Source organism: Nycticebus coucang, chromosome 8, assembly GCF_027406575.1.
Source record: "Nycticebus coucang isolate mNycCou1 chromosome 8, mNycCou1.pri, whole genome shotgun sequence".
Classification (NCBI taxonomy): domain Eukaryota; kingdom Metazoa; phylum Chordata; class Mammalia; order Primates; family Lorisidae; genus Nycticebus; species Nycticebus coucang.
In genome coordinates, this window is record NC_069787.1 from 110,155,632 (window position 1) to 110,177,691 (window position 22,060).

The 22,060-nt window shown below is 42.6% G+C and overlaps 1 pseudogene; it reads right to left on the bottom strand.

Annotated features, from left to right (window-relative positions):
• Positions 1 to 18,413: 18,413 nt before the first annotated feature.
• On the bottom strand, positions 18,414 to 18,625 carry LOC128593095 (uncharacterized; annotated as a pseudogene).
• Between the last annotated feature and the right edge of the window lie 3,435 nt (positions 18,626 to 22,060).

The following is a 22,060-nucleotide window of genomic DNA, read 5'->3' on the forward strand; positions in this document are numbered from 1 at the left end:
AAAAGTTTCAGCAGAGAGATCTGCAGTTATTCTAATATTCTTACCTTTGTACGTTATAGTTTTCTTTCGCCGGGCTGCTTTGAGAATCTTCTCTTTCATGTTAACTTTAGTGAAGCTAATTATGATATGTCTGGGAGATGGCTTATTGGGGTTGAATCGTGCTGGGGTTCTGAAGCTGTCTGCTATCTGAATTTCAGATTCTCTAGGCATGTCTGGAAAATTTTCTTTCATAATTTCATGTAGAAGGGCCTCTGTGCCCTTGGCTGCCACTTCATCAGTCTCCGAAATTCCTATAACCCTTATGTTATTTTTTTTCGAATTATCTGAGAGCTCTCTGAGTGAGTGATCCGTTTTTGCTCTCCATTTCTCTTCCTCTTTGAGAGATTGGGAGCGTTCGAAGACTTTATCTTCAATGTCAGAAATCCTTTCTTCTGCTTGCTCCATTCTGTTACTGAGGGATTCTACTGTATTTTTCATATCTTTGAGGGCTGTAAGTTCTTGCTTCAGTGTGTCTAAGTCTTTGGTGGTTTTGTCTTTAAATTCGTTAAATTCTTGAGACAATTTTTGAATTTCTCCTCGAATTCCTAATTCCATTTTATTAATCTTGTCTGCAAACCAAATTCTGAATTCGACTTCTGACATCTCAGCCAGTTGTTTATGAATGGGATCTTCAATCACATCTGCCGTATCTTTTCTTGGGGGAGTTGATCTATTCTGGTTATTCATGTTACCAGAGTTTTTCCGCTGATTCCGCCCCATGGTTTACTCCCTTTGGTTTTTCCCCTGGGGTTTTATCGAGGGCCCGTACAGTGTTGTGGCCTGAGAAACTGGGGCCCTGTCTGGTGTGGTGGAGCAAAGTGGTTCTGTCTTGTTTTCAGCTGGTTTCTGTTTGATCCTATTGCAACTTCTACTCTGGCTTGAAGTCTCAGCTGTGTGGAAAAATCAGCAATTAAGTCACCCCGCCTGCCCACCTCTGGCCCCAGTTGGAAAAGGAGAATCAAACCTTCCTACAATCGCACACCCAGGGCACCACCTGAAAAGTCTTCAGTCTATTAGCCCAGTTCAAAAGGTCCGAATCAACTGTCTCAATCGGCACTTGTCTCAGGTGGAAGGGTTCAAGAGGTCTCTGGGAACTGGATCACAGGGGCCTGGTGACTCCTCTGAGACAGCTCACCCCAGTGCAGCGTGGAGTCAGGAGGAGCCACCCAGCAAACAGAGCAGTCTGGGAAGGTTGACGTCTCCTTCCCCACTTTGCCCCTCCGTCGGACCCAGTCACTGGTATCTCTGCAGATGGCTAACCCAGTTGCCTGCAGTGAACAGACACTCCAGGGGTTTGCACCTGCCTGAATCGCGAGGAAGTCTGCCAGGCCCCCGCAGACTGCTGCTATCTAGCAGGAGGAGATGGGGCCTGACATCTTTGAGTGTTTGATGCAGGTGATGGGAAGGAGGTGTTCACTCAGGCTTAGCCCCGTCCCTGATGGATGCTGCTAACAGAACAGAACAGAACAGACAACTTTGTGAGGTTCTGTCTCTGTTCCTGTCGTCGCCTACAGGAGACGGGCTGTTTTGAGTTCAAACGTCTTTGCTGCTGGAGAATTGCGTCTGAACACCTCTCTGGGTCGGCCCCGCCCTGGAGGCTTCTGGGTTTGTGAGCCGTGTCACCTCTGGTTGCCCAGGGAGACAGGGGGTGTGGCCTCAGAATATCCAGAAGTGAGCGTTCTGCCGTTAAAGAAAAAACGGCTGTTGATCTACCTCCAGGGAACTGCTACTCTGGTGTGGGCACTCAGGCGACCCTTTTCTCCTCTGTCTCGCGCCCCAGAGTCAGCACTGAGCGGCCGCAGTTTGTGCTGGGTCCACACCCCTTAAGAGATCCCCCAAGAATCAGAACTCTTGGGGGATGGGCCCCCAGACCGATTGGGAGTGGGGCGGGGGGAAGCTAGAGTTTCATTCAGTTTCACGCAATACTACGGTCCGGGGAGGGCTCCTGCACTGCACCGCAGGGAAGTGCCGCCAAGGCTTGATTTCCCCTCAGCGGAGTGCCCTCTCCTCGCTCACGTGTCCCAGAGTCAGCGCTGACCTGACGCAGCTCAGGCACTGTGCACTCCCCTCGAGAAATCACCCAAGGAGCCGAACTCCTGGGGGATAGTCCCTCAGACCCCGAGTGAGAGTAGGGGTTCTCAGCTCTCAGTGGGGAGGCCAGAGTCTGATTCAGTCTTGGGCCCCGTATGCCTGGGGAGGGTTGGTGCACTGCACTGCAGGGAAGTGCGCGAGGCGTGACTCCCCCTCAGCCCGGTGCCCTCTCCTCACTCGCGCGCCTCAGAGTCAATGCTGACCAGTCACAACTCGGGGACTGTCCACTCCCCTTGAGAAATCACCCAAGGATCCGAACTCCTGGGGGATAGGCCCTCAGACCCCGAGTGAGAGTAGGGGCTCTCAGCTCTCAGCGGGGAGGCCAGAGTCTTATTCAGTCTTGTGCCCGGGGAGGGTTGGTGCACTGCACCGCAGGGAAGTGCCGCGAGGCGTGACTCCCCCTCAGCCCGGTGCCCTCTCCTCACTTGGCGTGCCTCAGAGTCAATGCTGACCAGTCGCAACTCGGGGACTGTCCACTCCCCTTGAGAAATCACCCAAGGATCCGAAGTCCTGGGGGACAGGCCTCCAGACCTCAGTGGGCGGGAGGGGAGCGCCGGGGATTCAGGGTTGCCGGCAAAGGATTCCCAAAGTTTTATTCAGCCCTATGTCCGGCAGGAGAACGCCACGGCACCCCAGTAGGGGAGGTAGGTCCAGTTTTTAGAAGGTCTCTCCCGTGGAGTGTAGTGGGAGGGCCTTTAATTTATGCCCGCTTGTTAAATTGTGGGGCTCCAGAGCCGGTCTCATGGGGGAGGGGGACTCCCGTCCGCTTAGTGGTGGATTTTGTACCTTTTGTTTGCGTCCTTGTGATCACAACTTGCCTCAGCGGTGTTGATGTGCGTTCTTCAGCCTTCTCTCTTGGTGAGGCTCAAGTCCACCAGGATACTTACTAAATTCCTGTCCCTTAACTCTCCTTCTGGACGGGAGCCTTTGTTGAAAGCTGGCTTCAGTCCGCCATCTTGTCTCCCCTCTCAAGGATTTCTTGAGGACAATTATCATGCCGCAAAATATGGATACTGAAGGCTGAATTCACAGTGATTTAAAAGAGCTGGTTTCTCAATGAGAAGGCCTTTTAGAAATACCTGAAGTGATTTTACATTTTCCTTTTCTGGATGCACAAGAAAAATATGGTTAAAACTTACACCTAAGTAAACCTAAAAGAGGTCTTTCCGTAAGTATAAAGCAAATATTTTAAGAGATAAGAGGGCCTCATGTTCTAGATTTTGTGACAGCATTTTGTTTTTCTAAGTGGTATCCAAAATAAGATGAAATGTGATTATGCAGCCAAAAGCCACAGTTAAAGAAATATTAACTAGGATTAGAAAAAGAATAGAATGTATAAAAAAATTACAAAAGCTGGTTTTCCAAAAATGTTAGGCTCTTCATGAGCCTGGTTAAGAAAAAGGCATGGGAGCAAAAATATGCAATACTAGAACCAAGAAAAGAGACAGAGCTGCAGGTAAGGCAAAGATTAAAACGATAATAGGAGAATATTACATGCAATTCATTGGCAATTTATTTAAAAATTAAGAACATGGGCTGGCAAACATTCTCTGTAGAGGGTCAGGGAGGAAACATTTTGGTATTTGTGAGCCAAGAGGTAATATCAAAGATACCATGTAGGCATTTAAATAACAAATTAAAATTTAATAATTTAGACGTTTATAAATCATTCTTACTTCAGTGGCTGTAGATGGATGGTAGGCTTGGACTTGGCCTGTGAGTCAATGTTTGCTGACCTGATTGAGAGGAAAACAGTGACTTTCAGCAAAACTTAATTTCCCAAAAGTGACCCAGAGGGAGGTGAAAAATTTGAATAGAACAATCATTGTGGAAGAAATTAGAAAGGCACTTAGAGATCTACTATTGCACAAAGTTCCAGGATCAGGTGATTTTACAGACGGATAATATTTAAACTCTGAAGAACAAATAATGCCAGTGTTATTTCAGATCATAGAAAATTATTAAAGGTCATAGACTAGAGATGGAAATCTCTCAAATTCATTTAATGAAGCCAGTGTAATATTAATATCAAAGCTAGCTGTTGCACAAATAGTACGTGAGATGTACAGACTAATATCACTTACAGATATAGTTGCAAAAATGACAAATGAAATATTAGCAAAAAGAATATAACAAAATGTGAAATGAATAGTACTTTATAACCAAGAAAGAAAGGCAAGAGTGATTGGATATCAGGAAATTTATCAATAATTTGCCATATCAACAAATTAAGGGAAAAACCATATGACCAAAACAATCTGCTAAAAAGGCATTTGATTAGTCCTCTCACCCAAGCAATTATTCCTACTAAAGAACTCTAAATGGCAATAAAGGAAAACTATTTAAATATGGTAAAGGCTTCTTTTGGAAAAAAAAAAAAAAGTAGAAGACAGAACACACCATTCTAGGTTCTGAAATGCTGAAGGCCCATTAATAAAATTTAGAAATGAGACAATGATGCCAACTATTACCTTTATTGTTTAATATTGTTTTGGAGGTTCTGGTGAATGCGTTAAGACAAAATAAAATAATACATATAAAAATTGGGAAAAAAAGAGTAACACTGATTACAGAGAGTTGGACAATTAAGTTCGTGAACTCATCCTAGGAAAAGTACTACATATCTCACTGCTGAATATCACTACAGCTGCATACGTCATTGCTGAGTATCACTATGGTCACTGACTCAGCAATGACGTATGCAGCACTTTTCCTGGCATGAGATTACAGACTTAATTGTCAGAACTCATGCAATGACAACTCTGATGACCATTCCAGAAAAAGAGTTCCAAAATTACTTTGGAAGGTGGACTAGATGCTGGTGTCAGCACATAGCTTCCAAAGGCGGGGGGTGCCTTGAAGGTGATCAGAGTGACATTCAGCAAGGAGATAAGTAGCACTTTTTCTAGGACAAGTTTGTGAACTTAATTGTCAGATCTTTATATGATTCTATACTCAGAAAAAAAGAGAAAGTTGAGTTCCAAACATACTAGAATAGCTAAGAGAATTTGGTAATGTTGGATACAAGCTTTTCTTTATTTCAGAACTAAGAACCTAGAAATGGAAATGGGAGAAATATTCCATTTAAAATGCCCCAAAATATCAAATGTGAGTAACAAAGTGTAGAATCTATATGATGTAAATGACAATATCAAATTGGAAGGATGTAAATTAATGTCTGAATAAATGGAAAACGTAATCATGTTCTTGGATGAGAAGAGTTTATACCATACAAAATCACTAATGTCAATATTAATACAGTAATGTAATTCCAATGAGACCTTTTGGAGGTTAATTAATTATGATCATCTTACATTTCATATGGAGGAGAAATGCCTGTGAACAGTCAGTAAAGGCTAGAAAGAAACAGTGTGTATGTACGTGCTTTACTAAGTATTAAAACACCAACGACCATAAATCTTAAATCATAGGATAGAGGCACAGGGATAACTCTGCGTTAGAACACAGATGGACAATTCAGAAACAGATGTCATCTTATATGAAAATTTTATATACAAAAAAAGTGTGATTTCAGTTCAGCAAAGGAATAACAATTTATTTAATAAAAAATATAAATGCAACAAGCTATCATCTGGAAGAAAAAGAGGGCTTGTGTCTAGTATCATTTATAAAATTAAATTCCAAATGGATGAAAGGGAGGAGACTTGTAGGGTCTGTTTAACCTGGGGGAGGTCATATTTTGAAAGTCTGCTGTGCAGCATCTCAGGTTACAAAATCAACATTCATAAATTGGTAGCCTTTATATATACCAACAATAGTCAAGTTGAAAAAACAGTTAAGGACTCTATCCCATGCACAGTAGTGCCAAAGAAGATGAAATATTTGGGAATTTATCTAACAAAGGACGTGAAAGATCTCTATAAAGAGAACTATGAAACTCTAAGAAAAGAAATAGCTGAAAACATTACAAATGGAAAAACATACCATGCTCATGGCTGGGAAGAATCAACATTGTTAAAATGTCCATACTACCCAAAGCAATATATAATTTCAACGCAATCCCTATTAAAGCTCCACTGTCATACTTTAAAGATCTTGAAAAAACAATACTTCGTTTTATATGGAATCAGAAAAAACCTCAAATAGCCAAGACATTACTCAGAAATAAAAACAAAGCAGGAGGAATAATGCTACCAGACCTCAGACTATACTATAAATCGATAGTGATCAAAACAGCATGGTATTGGCACAAAAACAGAGAAGTAGATGTCTGGAACAGAATAGAGAACCAAGAGATGAATCCAACTACTTACTGTTATTTAATTTTTGACAAGCTAATTAAAAACATTCAGTGGGGAAAAGATTCCCTAACAAATGGTGCTGGGTGAACTGGCTGGCAACCTGTAGAAGACTGAAACTGGGCCCACACCTTTCACCAGTAACTAAGATAGACTCTCACTGGATTAAAGATTTAAACTTAAGACATGAAACTATAAAAATACTAGAGGAGAGTGCAAGGAAAACCCTTGAAGAAATCGGTCTGGGCAAGTGTTTTATGAGGAGGACCCCCCGGGCAATTGAAGCAGCTTCAAAAATACACTACTGGGACTTGATCAAACTAAAAAGCTTCTGCACAGCCAAGAACACAGTAAGTAAAGCAAGCAAACAGCCCTCAGAATGGGAGAAGATATTTGCAGGTTTTATCTCCAACAAAGGTTTAATAACCAGCATCCACAGAGAACTCAAACGCATTAGCAAGAATAGAACAAGGGATCCTATCGCAGGCTGGGCAAGGGATTTGAAGAGAAACTTCTCTGAAGAAGACAGGCGCGTGGCCTTCAGACATATGAAAAAACGCTCATCATCTTTAATCATCAGAGAAATGCAAATCAAAACTACTTTGAGATATCATCTAACTCCAGTGAGACTAGCCTATATCACAAAATCCCAAGACCAGAGATGTTGGCGCGGATGTGGAGAAAAGGGAACACTTTTGCACTCCTGGTGGGAATGCAAATTAATACATTCCTTTTGGAAACAGATATGGAGAACACTTAGAGATCTAAAAATAGATCTGCCCTTCAATCCTGTAATTCCTCTCTACTGGGCGTATACCCAGAAGACCAAAAATCACATAATAACAAAGATATTTGTACCAGAATGTTTATTGCAGCCCTATTCATAATTGCAAAGTCATGGAAAAAGCCCAAGTGCCCATCGATCCACGAATGGATTAATAAATTGTGGTATATGTACACCATGGAATATATGCAGCCTTAAAGAAAGATGGAGACTTTACCTCTTTCATGTTTACATGGATGGAGCTGGAACATATTCTTCTTAGTAAAGTATCTCAAGAATGGAAGAAAAACTATCCAATGTACTCAGCCCTACTATGAAACTAATTTAGGGTTTTCACATGAAAACTATAACCCAGTTACAACCTAAGAATAGGGGGAAGGGGGAAAGGGAGGGGAGGGAGTGGAGAGGTGGGTAGAGGGAAGGGGATGGTGGGATTACACCAGCGGTGCATCTTACAAGGGTATATGTGAAACTTGGTAAATGTGGAATGTAAGTGTCTTGGCACAGTAACTGAGAGAATGCCATGAAGGCTATGTTAACTAGTGTGATGAAAGTGTGTCAAACGGTCTGTGAAGCTAGTGAATGATGCCCCATGATCATATCAATGTACACAGCTATGATTTAATATAAAAAAAAGAAAACAAATTGTCAACCTAGAAGAAAAAAAAAAAAGAAAAGAAAGTCTGCTGTGGCTGCTACATCTCCAGTCAACCTGCCCCCAACCCTGAGGCTGGTAGGACAGTGAGGAGGCCTGGAAGTGAAGGTCTAACATGAGGAAGACGAGGAGAATGGATGTTGGGTAGATGACTGGTGGTGTCTGCTAAAGATAGGGAGAGAGAGGAGAGAGTCTGGGTATTTGGCGTGGGCTGCAATTGCTTGCTGCTACTACGAGACAGGATGGCTTTTACCTGTTGGGATTCACTTTAGCTTCTGATCAACTCTACTGTGGTACCTGCAGTCGCCCTAGAAAGACAGGAAGATTGAGTCCAGGGAAGGGGCGGGGGATGGGAGGGGAAGTCCAAATGTTGTGTCTAGGAATCCCCTAAACTCTCTTTAGTACAGCTCTTTACTACAGGGAAAAATCTTTACCATGATTCTTGCTGCTAGTTTCTTCACACTTTGTACTTAAGTACTTTACACAAAAAGGAGATGAAGGCTAGAAAACTAAGAAGAGAGAAAGGAAATCCAATTAGCTCACTTTTAAGGGACCCGAGCCTGGTCACAAGAGACAGGTGTCGGGGTCTGGAATCATCTTGCCAGCAGACTGTGGAGGAGGACTCTCAGGGAGGAGTGTTTGGAAGTGAGCAGTCAAGCCCATGGGATCCCAAGATCTGTCCAATTCCCAGTGCTGGTTGTGCCCCAGAAGACAGGCCCTAGCAGCAGTCATGGAGAAGAGAGAAGATGAGAGGTGGCTGGGCAGCAAGGCCCAGGAGAGGCCTGTCCACTGTGATGGGGCTGCCTCCCGGAGGACAACTAGGCTGAACTAGGCCCTGGGAGAGGAAGCAGCACCCCTCTGGGCTCATCAGGGAGGTGGGGGCACTGAACTGGGATCCCACGCTAAAGCATGGCTGGAGCCACAGATGCCCTCCCATCTGAAGGACTGAGAGGTGTGGGGTCGGTGCTGGGGAGCTGGTGGATGATGGGAGTGCATGGACCGAGGGCAGAGAGATGTTTGTTTAAGAAGAAGGTATGTGAAGGCAGAGATAAAGCACATCCAGATCCATCAAGGCCACTGTCAGGGTCCCAGGCCTGGGTGGGGCTTGGGTCCTGGGGAAGTGCCAAAGGGCCACAGCACTAACAGTGCGTGGAATTTCCCGAGCATGATGTGGTCAGCATGACTGCCCTTCAGAAAGGGAGTTGGAGGGAAGGAGGGTGGTTTCAGGGTCAGACACACCCAGGCTTGAATCCCAACGGACCTGCTCACTGACTGGCTGTCTGACCTCAGCAGGTGGCCAAGCCCTCTGAGCCTGCTGCCTTGTTATTAATGTGAGAATGACAGACCTCAAGGAGCTGTCAGAGGGACATAAACAACATAATGAAATAGGCAGGGTGCGGCATAGAGGAGACCCTTCATCAGCGCAGCTTTTCTCCATTCCCTCTGAGGAGTCAAGGGCAGCTGCCAGGGGCCTGTGAGGTCCATTTCCCTCTGCAAGGCCTGCAGGCCCCACCTGGGGTGGGTGAGCTGTATGGTTGCACTATTTGCCCAGAATAGTGCCCTGCACAGGGCAGGCACTTGATCAATATTGTTGAATTCATTCATTCATATTTTTTAAAAATCCTTAGGCCACTAAGAATTCCATAATTTTCACCTGAATGTTTATTGTCACCCGGACAGTCACCATCCTGTCTCAGTTTGTAGTTTTTCACAAAACCATTCTAAGACCAGTGCCAGGTGCCAGACCTCACATCACATTATACAAAGCCAGCCTAAAAATATATTTTGCTGTAAGAATTCTGTATGATTCTTTAGAAGTGATTAGCTACCAGAAGTTTACCTAATTGGCAATTTGTGAAGATCTCTTGGTGATCATTCTGTTTACTTGGGATTTTTGCAAGGTGAGCCAACCTGACTTATAAAGGCTTTCAGATGTAATGAAATTTTTATGACTACTAAAATGAACAACTAATTAGGTTAAATAAGATTGTATTTTGGTAATAAACATTTATTAATTCGTACTTGCCTTGTTTCTTTTCACACTGGGGAGTGAATGGTTTTATATTCTGTCCTCAAACATTTTTGTAGTTCTTGGAAGAACTCATGTGACACGGGCACTAAGCCCACAGTGGATCAAATAGCCTCACAGGATTGTAGATGTAGCATGTTTGTATTTTATTCTTATCTAGAGGAAGCCTAGGTGTTAATCCTGGAAAAGGGAAAGGACCTTTTAGGACACTCTCTCTAGTTCTGGCCTCTTCTCCATTGAGCCCTAATTCTCCTTTACCTACCTCTTTCTGATTTTCACCCACTGTGTGGAAATCTATTATGTCAAAGTCACAGTTTCTGGTTCAATGGCATACCAATCTGTATTACTAAATTCTTGCAGTGATGAGCTGTCATTTGTTTTTTGTATTTCCTTCACAAGGAAGGTTGATGAGTATGAGCTGATGGTAAGAAATAGTAGATGAGCTCTTTGTATCAACTCAAAGACATCTTCCCGTTGCAGGCAACGTGCCTGTCTTTGGGGCCTCTGGTGAAGGTGATCCCATCTGGAAGTCCCCTTGGGGTGTCTCCGCCTTATCTGGCACAGACCTCCAATCTCTCCAATTCAGACAGCAGACAGCAGAATGAAGTAGAAAAGGAATGAATGAAGGGCAGATATTGGAGACCTGTTTATCTAACTGCCTTAGTAGATCCTTGCTGCTTTGACCATGGTATGAAGCTAAGGAGCATCTATACCACCTGGGGGCTTGTCAGAAATGAAGCATCTCAGGCTCCATCCCAGAGCTGTTGAATCACAAGCTGTATTTTAACCAGATCTCTAGGTAAATTCATATGAGACGCCCTGTTCTGGACATATCACCTGGATGTCTCACAGGTACATCAGCAATTGATCCAAATCTGCCCCATCATCTGCCTCCCTCTGAGGAGCCTCTCTTTGTCTGCACATCCAGGGAGCCTTAAACATAATTATTATAGAACTTATTGTATGTTATGTTATATTTCTTTCTGTTTTCTCTCAAGACTATAAGCTTCTAGAACACAAGCATTGCATCTATTCATTTGCTACCACCAGCAGTTTGTACTGAGCCTGAAATAAGTTTACTTCTCTAGATCTTAGTTTTCTTTCTTTTTTTTTTTTTTGTAGAGACAGAGTCTCTTACTTTGTTGCCCTCAGTAGAGTGCCATGGCGTCACACTGCTCACAGCAACCTCCAACTTCTGGGCTTAGGCGATTCTCTTGCCTCAGCCTCCCGAGCAGCTGGGACTACAGGCGCCTGCCACAACGCCTGGCTATTTTTCTGTTGCAGTTCCGTAGGGGCTGGGTTTGAACCCGCCACTCTTGCTATATAGGGCACTGGCTACAGGTGCTGCCCTAGACCTCAGTTTTCTTATCTAAGTATAAGAGCTGGGATTCATCTCAAAGACTCCTCCTGATCTTAACATCTTGTGATGGTACAATGTGCCTGAAAAAATCAGAACCACAAGGTTGAGGGGCATCCAAAAAGTTACTTAATCCAACCCTTTCCTCCACCCCTGTCCTGCCTCATGACACTTCCATTTTCAGAAGACTCCACATTTTTAGAAACCTGCTTTTATATTTTTGAGGCTACTTGGTCAAACTGAAAGAGAATGGTTATGGGATAAAGTAGAACTACTCTTCAGTTCCCTAAGAGCCACCTGCGATGTGGGTTGGACAGACACAAAGGTGATCCAATGGCCTTTGCCTCTAGGCATTTGTGTCTTTGTAGAATCCTTTTTCCTTGAGTGTAGATGATACTTCTAACCAATACAATGTCATTGTGATTACATTACACCATGTGGCAAAGGTGATGCTGTAACTATGTTATACTATGTAAGATTCCATGTCTCTAGCTGACTTTATAGCTCCAGTGCTGGCTTTAAAGCTGTCACGAATTTTACGGTCATAGCCAATATTCTGTCATCAACCTAGAGGAGCTCAGAAGCAGTCTCTTCCGCAGAGCCTCCGGATGAGAACCAATTCCTGACCAACACCCTGATTATAGCTTTGCAGAGGACGTAATTAAATCCTTTCTGGCCTTTTGACCCATAGAAATTGAGCAATAATAAAAATGTGTTGTTTTAAGCTGTTAAACATGTATAATTTGTTACATGCATAGGAAATGAATATACTGTGGAATCTTAGGCATGCTCTTAACTTCACTGAATTTTTGTAAAATAGAGATAATAACTACCACCCAGGGCTGTTGTAAGGATTGGAGACAGTTTGTTAGCAGCCAATAAATGGTCATTTTTCTTCTTATTGTTGGTATTATTATTTTCCCCTTGTACTCCTTTGAACCTCTTCATGGCCACTGTCATGAAAAGTTTGTCTCCGTGAGCCATCTGCTCTTCCTTGCTGTGCATTCCTCCGTCAGCTTTCTCCCATCTAGTTCCAGCCTGCACTACTCTACTGAAATTGTTCTTGTTAAGGCTACCAGCAACCTCTAGTTTATAAATTCAATGCCTACTTTACTCTGCTGGCAATTCACTGAGTCTCAGGTGATTTTGCTATAGCTGACCACTTGCTCCTTGAAAACACTTGGTTGGATTCCATGGTAGAAGGCTCTTCTGCTTTTTCCCTTTCCTGCCAGTTTTTTCTTTTTAACTACCCTTGGCTGCCATCCCACCTCTACCCAGTCCCTCAGTTCCAGGGGCTTGATGTTAAGCCATCTTTTCTTTAAATACTCTTGTCTTATTTGAATTCATCCAATTTCAAATTCATGGCTTTAAACAGCATCCATAAGTTGATGGGTCCCAAGCTTGTACGTCCTCCTCAGTATACTCCTTTGAGCTCTAGACTTGTATATCCTACTGCCATCTGGACAACTCTCATCTCTAAGTATCATATCCCAGACTGAACACTGCATTACCCACACTGCAGACTTGTCCACTCAGCCTTTATCTTCATCTTGACAAATGTTACCACCACCCACCAATTTGTTTCAACTAGAAATTTAGAGAATCACCCTTGATTTCTTGCTTTTTATCATTTTCCCTATGCCCAAGACACTAAAAAAAGTGAATGTGTCCACTTTCCTCCACATCAACTGCCACCACTGCAGTTCCTGCCAAGAGCATTTCCTGGAACAGTAACAACAGACTCCTGACAAACTAATGTTCAAGCCATAGCCAGTGAGCTTTTAAAAGTTTAATTTGAATTATGTCACTCTACTTTTTAAAGCCTTTAATGCATGATTTTCCTTTGTATTTATTTATTTTTATTAAATCATAGCTGTGTACATTAATGCCATCATGGGGAACCATACACTGGTTTTATAGACCGTTTGACACATTTTCATCACACTGGTTAACACAGCCTTCCTGCCATTTTCTTAGTTATTGTGTTAAGACATTTACATTCTACATTTACTAAGAAGATCTATTTTTAGATCTCTAAGTGTTCTCCAAACATCTTTCCAAAAGGCGTGTATTAATTTGCATTCCCACCAGCAGTGTAGAAGTGTTCCCTTTTCTCCACATCCAGGCCAACATCTCTGGTCTTGGGATTTTGTAATATGGGCTAATCTTACTGGAGTTAGATGATATCTCAAAGTAGTTTTGATTTGCGTTTCTCTGATGATTAAAGATGATGAGCATTTTTTTATATGTCTGTAGGCCACGCGCCTGTCTTCTTCAGAGAAGTTTCTCTTCAAGTCCCTTGCCCAGCCTGCGATGGGATCACTTGTTCTTCTCTTGCTTATACATTTGAGTTTTCTGTGGACTCTGGTTATTAAACCTTTGTCGGAGACATAACCTGCAAATACCTTCTCCCATTCTGAGGGCTGTTTGCTTGCTTTACTTACTGTGTTCTTAGCTGTGCAGAAGCTTTTTAGTTTGATCAAGTCACAGTAGTGTATTTTTGAAGCTGCTTCAATTGCCCGGGGGGATTGAAGTATTTATTCCTCATAAAATACTCACCCAGACCGATTTCTTCAAGGGTTTTCCTTGCACTCTCTTCTAGTGTTTTTATAGTTTCATGTTTTAAGTTTAAATCTTTAATCCAGTGAGAGTCTATCTTAGTTACTGGTGAAAGGTGTGGGCCCAGTTTCAGTCTTCTGCAGGTTGCCAGCCAGTTCACCCAGCACCATTTGTTAAATAGGGAATCTTTTCCCCACTGAATGTTTTTAATTGGCTTGTCAAAGATCAAATAATGGTAAGTAACTGGGTTCATCTCTTGGTTTTCTATTCTGTTCCAGACATCTACTTCTCTGTTTTTGTGCCAGTACCATGTTGTTTTGATCACTATCAATTTATAGTATAGTCTGAAGTCTGGTAGCATTATTCCTCCTGCTTTATTTTTATTTCTGAGTAATGTCTTGGCTATTCGAGGTTTTTCCTGATTCCATATAAAATGAAGTATTATTTTTTAAAGATCTTTAAAGTATGACAGTGGAGGTTTAATAGGGATTGCATTAAAATTGTATATTTCTTTGGGTAGTATGGACATTTTAACAATGTTGATTCTTCCAAGCCATGAGCATGGTATGTTTTTCCATTTGTTAACATTTTCAGCTATTTCTTTTCTTAGAGTTTCATAGTTCTCTTTATAGAGATCTTTTACTCTCCAACTATTATGGAGCTGGAGGAAATCAAGTTGCTCATGTCTGTTAGAGTTTCTCTTATAAATTGAGGTGCATTCTGGTTGGGTGTATAGATATTAATAATTGAAATCTCATAATGTTGAGTATTACCCTTAACAAATATGAAATTACCCTTCTTATTCTTCCTTACTTGTGTTGGTTTAAAGCCTGTTATATCTGCAAATAGAATTGCAACACTTGCTTCTTTCTGATTACCATTTGCCTGAAATATGGATGACCATCCTTTCACCATGAGTCTATATTTATCTTTTAAGGTGAGATGTGACTCTTGTATGCATCAAATATCTTGCCTGAGTTTTTGTATCCAGTCATCTAACCTGTGCCTCTTTAGAGGACAGTTTAAGCCGTTCACATTAATGGAGAATATTGATAAGTCTGGTAAAATTTTGGGTATCGAGTTTTTCAAAAGTCCAGTGGACATTTTTAATCCTTTTGCCACTGTGAATATTGGAGTTTGATCAAAAGTTTCTGAGTGAGTTTACTTTTGTGGTAGAGGATTGGGTTGGTCATTATGGAGGATAGGTTTGAGAATATCCTGAAGAGCTGGTTTTGTTATGGCAAATTTCTTCAACATATGAATGTCATTAAAGTATTTAATTTCTCCATCATAAATGAAACTCAGTTTAGCTGGATACAGGATCCGGGGTTGAAAGTTATTTTGCTTTAGGAGATTAAAAGTCGATGACCACCTTCTTCTGGCTTGAAGAGTTTTAGTAGAGAGATCTGCAGTCATTCTAATATTCTTCCCTTTGTAGGTAATGAATTTCTTACGTTTGGCTGCTTTCAGAATTTTCTCCTTCATGTTAACTTTAGTGAAGTTAATTATGATATGCCTGGGGGATGTCTTATTCAGGTTGAGTTGTGCTGGGGTTCTGAAACTGTCTGCTATCTGAATTTCATTATCTCTTGGCATGTCTGGAAAGTTCTCTTTCATAATTTCATGGAGAAGGGCCTCTGTGCCTTGCGAGGCCACTTCATCACTTTCAGGGATTCCAATGAAGCGGAATCAAATTAGCCTTCTTCAAATTATCCCAGAGCTATCTGAGAGAATGATCTGTTTTTGCTCTCCATTTCTCTTCCTCTTTGAGAGTTTGGGAACATTCAAAGGCTTTGTCTTCAATGTCAGAAATCCTTTCTTCTGCTTGCTCCACTCTGTTACTGAGGGATTCTACTGTATTTTTCAGATCTTTGAGGGCTGCAAATTTTTGCTTCAGTGCATCAAAATCTTTGGTGGTTTTGTCTTTAAGTTCATTAAATTCTTGAGACAACTTTTGAATTTCTCCTCAAATTTCTAATTCCGACTTCTGAATTGCTCCTTAAATTTCTAATTCCAAATTTTCCTCTCTTCTATTAATCTTGTTTGCAATCCAAATTCTGAATTCGATTTCTGACATCTTGGCCAGCTGTTTATGAATGGGATCTTCAGTTACATCTGCCATATCTTTCCCTGGGGGGTGGTTGATCTGTTCTGGTTATTCATGTTACCAGATATTTTCCGCTGATTCTGCCCCATGATTATTTTACCATTTGACTTTTCCTCTGGAGCTTTGTCGAGGACCTGTACAGTGCTACGGCCTGAGAAACTGGGGACCTGTTAGGTGTGGTGGGGCTAAGTGGCTCTGTCTTGTTTTCAGCTGGTCTCTGTCTGACCCTAGTGAAACAGTTACTCTGGGTTGAAGTGTCAGCTGTGGAGAAATACCAGCAATTAAGTCACCCTGCCCCCCACAGGCAACAATTGGAAAAGGAAAATCAAACCTTCCTACAACCACACACCCAAGGCACCACTTGAATAGTCCTCAGGTGATTGGCTCAGTTCAAAAGGTCCTAATCAATTGTCTCAGTCAGCACCTGTCTCAGGTGGGAGAGTTAAAAAGATCTCTGGCAACTGGATTGCAGGCCTCTGGTGACAACTCAAATATGACTTGCTTTGGTGCTCCATGAAGTTAGGAGGACCTACCCAGCAAATAGATTAGTCTGGGAAGGTTGATGCCTCCTTCGCCACCTTGCACCTCTGTCACACCCAGTCACTGATAACCCCGCAGGGCTGTGACCCAGTTGCCTCCAATGATCAGATAGATACTCCAGGGGTTTGCACCTGCCTGAATCACAAGGAAATCTATGTCTGCTCAGCCAGGCCACTGCTCTCTGCCTCTATCCAGCAGGGGGAGGTGAGGCCTGACAACCTCAGGCGCTTGATGGAGGTATGTGGGGGGTGTTCACTCAGTTCTAGCCCCGCCCCTGATTGATGTTACTGACAGAACAGAACAACTTTGCAGGAATTTGTTTTTGCCCCTGCAGAAGAGAAGCTATTTTGAGTTCCCAGAACCTGTGCTTCAGGCCCTGTCTATGCTGTTGTATGGTCTCAGCTGTTTGTATTCGCAGCACGGTTACCTGTCAGCTCCAGCCTCTGCCTTCCTTCCTTTGTTTAAGCTGATGATCCCCTGGGGCCAGGTGCACCTTAGGCTCAGTAAAGTGGTCTTCTGGGTCAGCCCCATCCTGGGAATGTCCTTGCTCTGCGCGTACGTTTTCTAGTCCCTGTGTTCCACCCAGGTTGGTACCGCTTCAGGCAAACCTTTTACTCATGTGGCCTGCATTTCCGTCCCAGATCTGTTCTGCAGTGTTTGCCACCTGAGAAGATGCCCGGCCTCCTCTGGTTGCCCAGGGAGACAGGGGGTGTGGCTTCAGACTATCCGGGGGTGAGCCTTATTGTTGCCCAAAATGGCTGTTGTTCTGCACCTCAGGGCATCGCCGCTCCAGTGTGGTTCCCTCTCAGCTGACCATCCTCTCCTCACTCCATGACACATAATCAGCACTGACCAGCTGCAGTCCAGGCCCTGTCCACACCCCTCGAGAAATCACCCAAGAATCTGAACTCCTGGAGGACAGGCCTCTAGACCTCAGAGTGAGAATGGAGGGGAATGCTGGGAGTTCAGAATTGCAGGTAGAGAATATATACAGTTTTATACAGTTTTATGCCTGGCAGGAGAGTGCATGGCACCCTAGTAGGGGAGGTAGGTCCAGTTTTTAGAGGGTCTCTCCCGTGGAGTATAGTGGGAGGACCTTTGAACTCTGCTTGTTTGTTTGTGGGGCACTCCAAGCCATTCTCATGGGGGAGGGGACTCCCGTCCACTTGGTGATGGATTTTGTACCTTTTGTTTGTATCCTTGGGGTGGCAGCTTGCCTCAGCGGGGTTGATGTGCGTTCTTCAACCTTCTCTCTTTGTGCAGCTCTAATCCACCAGGTTACTTGCTAAATTTCTGTCCTTTAACTCACCTTCTGGATGGGAGCCTCTGTAGAAAGCTGGCTTCAGTCAGTCATCTTGTCTCCACTTTCCTTTGTATTTAAAATAAAATTTAAGATTTTAGGTTGCCTAAACTCTCTACCCTGTGGTCCCTTTCACCATTTCCCTATTCTTTCCTCTTCCCCTTGCTCTTATTCACTCCAGATGCTCTGGCAGCTTTAGAGTGCCCCAAATGTCAAACATCAATTGATACCCCAGTCCTGTTTCTATCTTTCTGTTGACACAATAGCTTGTTATGTGACTGCCACAATATAGGATAATATTTTGAGAATCTTTTAATTGTCATTGAACTTCAATGCTCATTATTGTAACCCCATATTTAATTTAATTGAAATGATAACAATGTGAACAGCAGTGATCAATAACAACCATACCATGAGTGCCTTGATTCTAAGGCCAGGCTTTTGGAGGCCTTTTTACAGGATGTTTTCTTACCAGAAATGTCTTGCACCCTGGTCTCTAAAGAGTATGTTTTCAAGCTTTGGGTCTCAGTTTAAATATAACTGTCTTGAGAGAATTTCTAACTGCTCTCTTTACTTTAGAATTCTCTCCATCGTCTCTATCACTGAACCTTATTTATTTCCTTTTCAGTACATATCACACTTTGTAATAATTTATTTGCTTGTTTTATTTATTTATTTATTTATTTTTTAAGACAGAGTTTCACTCTGTCACCCTGGGTAGAGTGTGTGGCATCATCATAGCTCACAGCAACCTAAAACTCCTGGGTTCAAGCAATCTTCTTGCCTCAGCCTCCCAGGTAGCTGGGAGTATGGGCACCTGCTACAATGACCAGCTAGTTTTTCTATTTTTAAACTGATAAGAACAGATACTACACTTGATCTTAGTCAAAAGAGCGAGAAGCGATAGTTTTTCTATTTTTAGTAGAGTCAGGGTCTTGGTCTTGCTCAGGGTGGTCTCGAACTCCTGAGCTCAAGCAATCTACCTGTCATGGTCTCCCAGAGTGCTAGGATTACAGGAGTGAGTCACCACACCTGGCAATTTGCTTGGTTTCTTATCATCCATTTGTTCCACCAGACCATAAGCTTCCTGAGGATGGGTTCTATTAGGTGACGACTCAATAAAGCTTTATAGATCAAATGAATGAATTACAACACTGTATTCTAGTTTCACATTTGAGGGCCATTCAAAAAGAGTGTCAACCCTCTTGTACAGACTCTCCTTTCACTTCCTTAAAGACATTCTCCTCCCTAGCCTGCACAAAGTTCTTTTTCCCTAAGACAAACTATTTTCCAACTTTCTGTTTCTCACATGATTTTGATGTCACTTGATCATTCTGGTTATTTATTCAATAATCCATTCAATAAAATAACGAACATCAGTCACCCTCCTTTGGATAGGCCTCAGCTCTATTTTGTCAATGTTCTATCATGTGTCTTCTTCACCCTTCAAAAATGGGAGATCCCACAGAGTTGAACAAACTCCCAGTAGTTGTTGACTAACTAGCTCAGCTCAGAGTGGACCAGGGCTTTTATATCCTTCATTTTAGAGTCCATCCTGTTATTGATTCACCCCCAAGTGGGAGTTTCAAGAAGTCTAGGTGGCATCAGGGCAGTAATGGGGAGGTGACAGTATAGCACTTACACGCAATAAAAACTTAATTATTAGCAATAGACTGAATAATAAAGATGTTTAATATCTTATATAACCAGAAGCTCAGCTTTTAGGCTTGGTTAAGAAAGGAATGCAAGGATGTCTCCAAGGATTCAGACCCTCTTTATTTTCCTTCTCTGCTATCCTCACTATAGCTCTTGGTGCTCCAGTTAGCCTCCCTCATGGTATCAGGATGGCTGCAGTGGCTCCATGCATCACAAGCCCACAATTAAAAAAGATAGGTTTCTTCTCATGCATCATTTTTAGGATCCCAGAAATCTTCTCAACCCACTACTCTCATCCTGTCTCACCTCATTGGTTAGAACTAAGTCACACATCCATCCTTAAAACAACCAACGGAAAAGAGCTGAGATCATCATGCTGGGGGCAATTCATGAAGATTCTCTACCATGAAGAAAGACCAAGTCTTGTTTGAACCACAAGACTCCCTAAGACTTGAATCAACTCAGGGTTCTGTTAGCAAGGAGGACTGGTTAGGAAATAGTGACCAATAATATCTGCTATGGGGCAGGTGATGTCTTCGGGTACTCACAATGTCTCTTTCTCTCAAATCAAAGTCAACAAGTGGCTGCCATCTCTTGAAAGAGACTTGGCCTTTTACAAATTTTTAAGCACTTTAAAGGGTAGTTATGTGTTTTTCCTGTGAGTGAAATTATTGGGAGCACACTATATTTCATCAGACCTAAGAAACTTTCTACTGTAAGATGTGCCATTACTTTATGGACCCTGAGATTGAAAAGTGATTTTAAACTCTGACATAATGTCTCAACAGTAGCTCTGTATGAATCCTGAATCTGTAATAGTACCCCGTTAACACTTTGAAATTCCTTTCATCTCTTCTGAGGAATTTAGCAATTACTTTTACTATCACTTGTGTGGCTTGATGTGGAGCAAATGTAACTATTTCATTTCTTGTGGCTTTCTTCCTTTTTTGTTTTTAAGTCTTATAAAATAATTGGTTGTTTCTTTGTGGGAAAGTGTAAATTTGCATTTGTTCCTGTAACAACAAATATTTGCTTCACAAATGTCAAATTGATACCTCATTTCTCTGTTGCTGTCTTTCTGTGTATACAATAGCTTATTGTTTGAATGTCTGTATGTAGGACAATATTTTGAGGACCTTTAAAATGTCATTGAACTTCAACACTCATCTTGCAAGCTTGCATGTCATTCAGCTGAATTGAGAATATCAATAGCTGTGACCAAGTTTGCTGCTTAGAGGCAGAGACAATTATGTCATGATTGTCTTGATTCTAAGGCATATCCTGATTTTATAGGCATTAAGATGTGGTGGAAAAATTGTGATTTGGAATCGATAAAATATGGTACATGTGGGTTGCTTGACAGTCTGTGGCTTAATGAAAACTGTCAACGTCTCTGAGCCCCTCATTAACGCCCGAGAGAGCCTGGGCACTGCAGCATGCCTCCAGCGCGGGAGGAGGTAGGTTGCTCAAGGCATGAGTGGTTCTAATTAGATCAGAGAGACATGGAGCAAGGCTCTTTGCTGAGCTGGTTGTTCAACATGAGTGGTCACCAACGGCGCTTGTAATTTTCTTATTGCTAATTGGACAAATGCTTGTGTCGTCTGTCACTTTCTGCATTTGTTTTTTGCTTCACTGCACTCTCCACCAAGACAATAAGATTCTGCTGGGAAGGAAGGAGTGTGTGTGTGAATGCACACACATAAAATGAGAGAATGAGACATGTACACAGAGAGATGCTGGCCAGTCTTGTGCTCAGGGAGGAAAAACACTCACCTTAAAAAAAAAAAAAAATCCCTTTCTGAACTGATGGGATCCAGCCAGCTGTGTGAAATCCAGGGGAAGAGCACAAACCCTGTGTGGGGGTCTGTGGGAGGGGCAGGGTGAGGTCAGGCCCCTGCTGAGCCTGTGTCTGAACACTGTGAGCTGAGGAAAACAAAACCAGGCCCAAGACCAGGCCTCCCTGCTGAGGGACAGATTTCCAGGAAAAAAAGAAAAAGGAAAAAAAATGTGAGAACCATTTAGTTTTATGTCAATGGATTGCAAAAGCACTTTCTTTTTTCATGATTCGTGTAAGGAGTGACTTTTGCGAAGTTTCCCCCTGCCTTAGAGTGCCTTATGCTTTGGCATCTTGGCCCCGATACCCCCCGTTCTTGCATGTTGCTTTCCCATGTGGCCTGGACTAGACTGAAATGTCATCTTGGGCTTGTCAGTTCTAGAAAGGAAGGATGAGACTAACATCTGTGCCCCACATTGTCCTCTCTGCACCCCTAGTGCAGGCAAGCTGTGGCTGAGGCAGCTTCTGATGTGATTTTCCTGAGCCACATCTTTCTTCTTCTTCTGGACCCAAATCATTGTTTCTTTTTTTAATGTTTGAATCTCCATTACCTCTTTTCTTAGCAAAGAGCAGAGGAGAAGAAAAGTTCCTTCTGTTTTGCAAGTAGTACGTGGTACAGGAGCATTGCACCTTAGTTAAGTGTTTGTGCTCTGTAGTCTGACAAGACCAGGGTCAAAACCTGGCTCCTTCACTTACTACTGGACTATAGCACCTCGGGTCAGTTCATTAACAACTATAAATGCCTTGCTTATCTGAAAAATGAGGATACTAATGGGAGCCCCATCCCCTCCAATGTGAGGATGGAATGAGATGACATGTGATGACTCATACACAGCCACGCACTACTTGG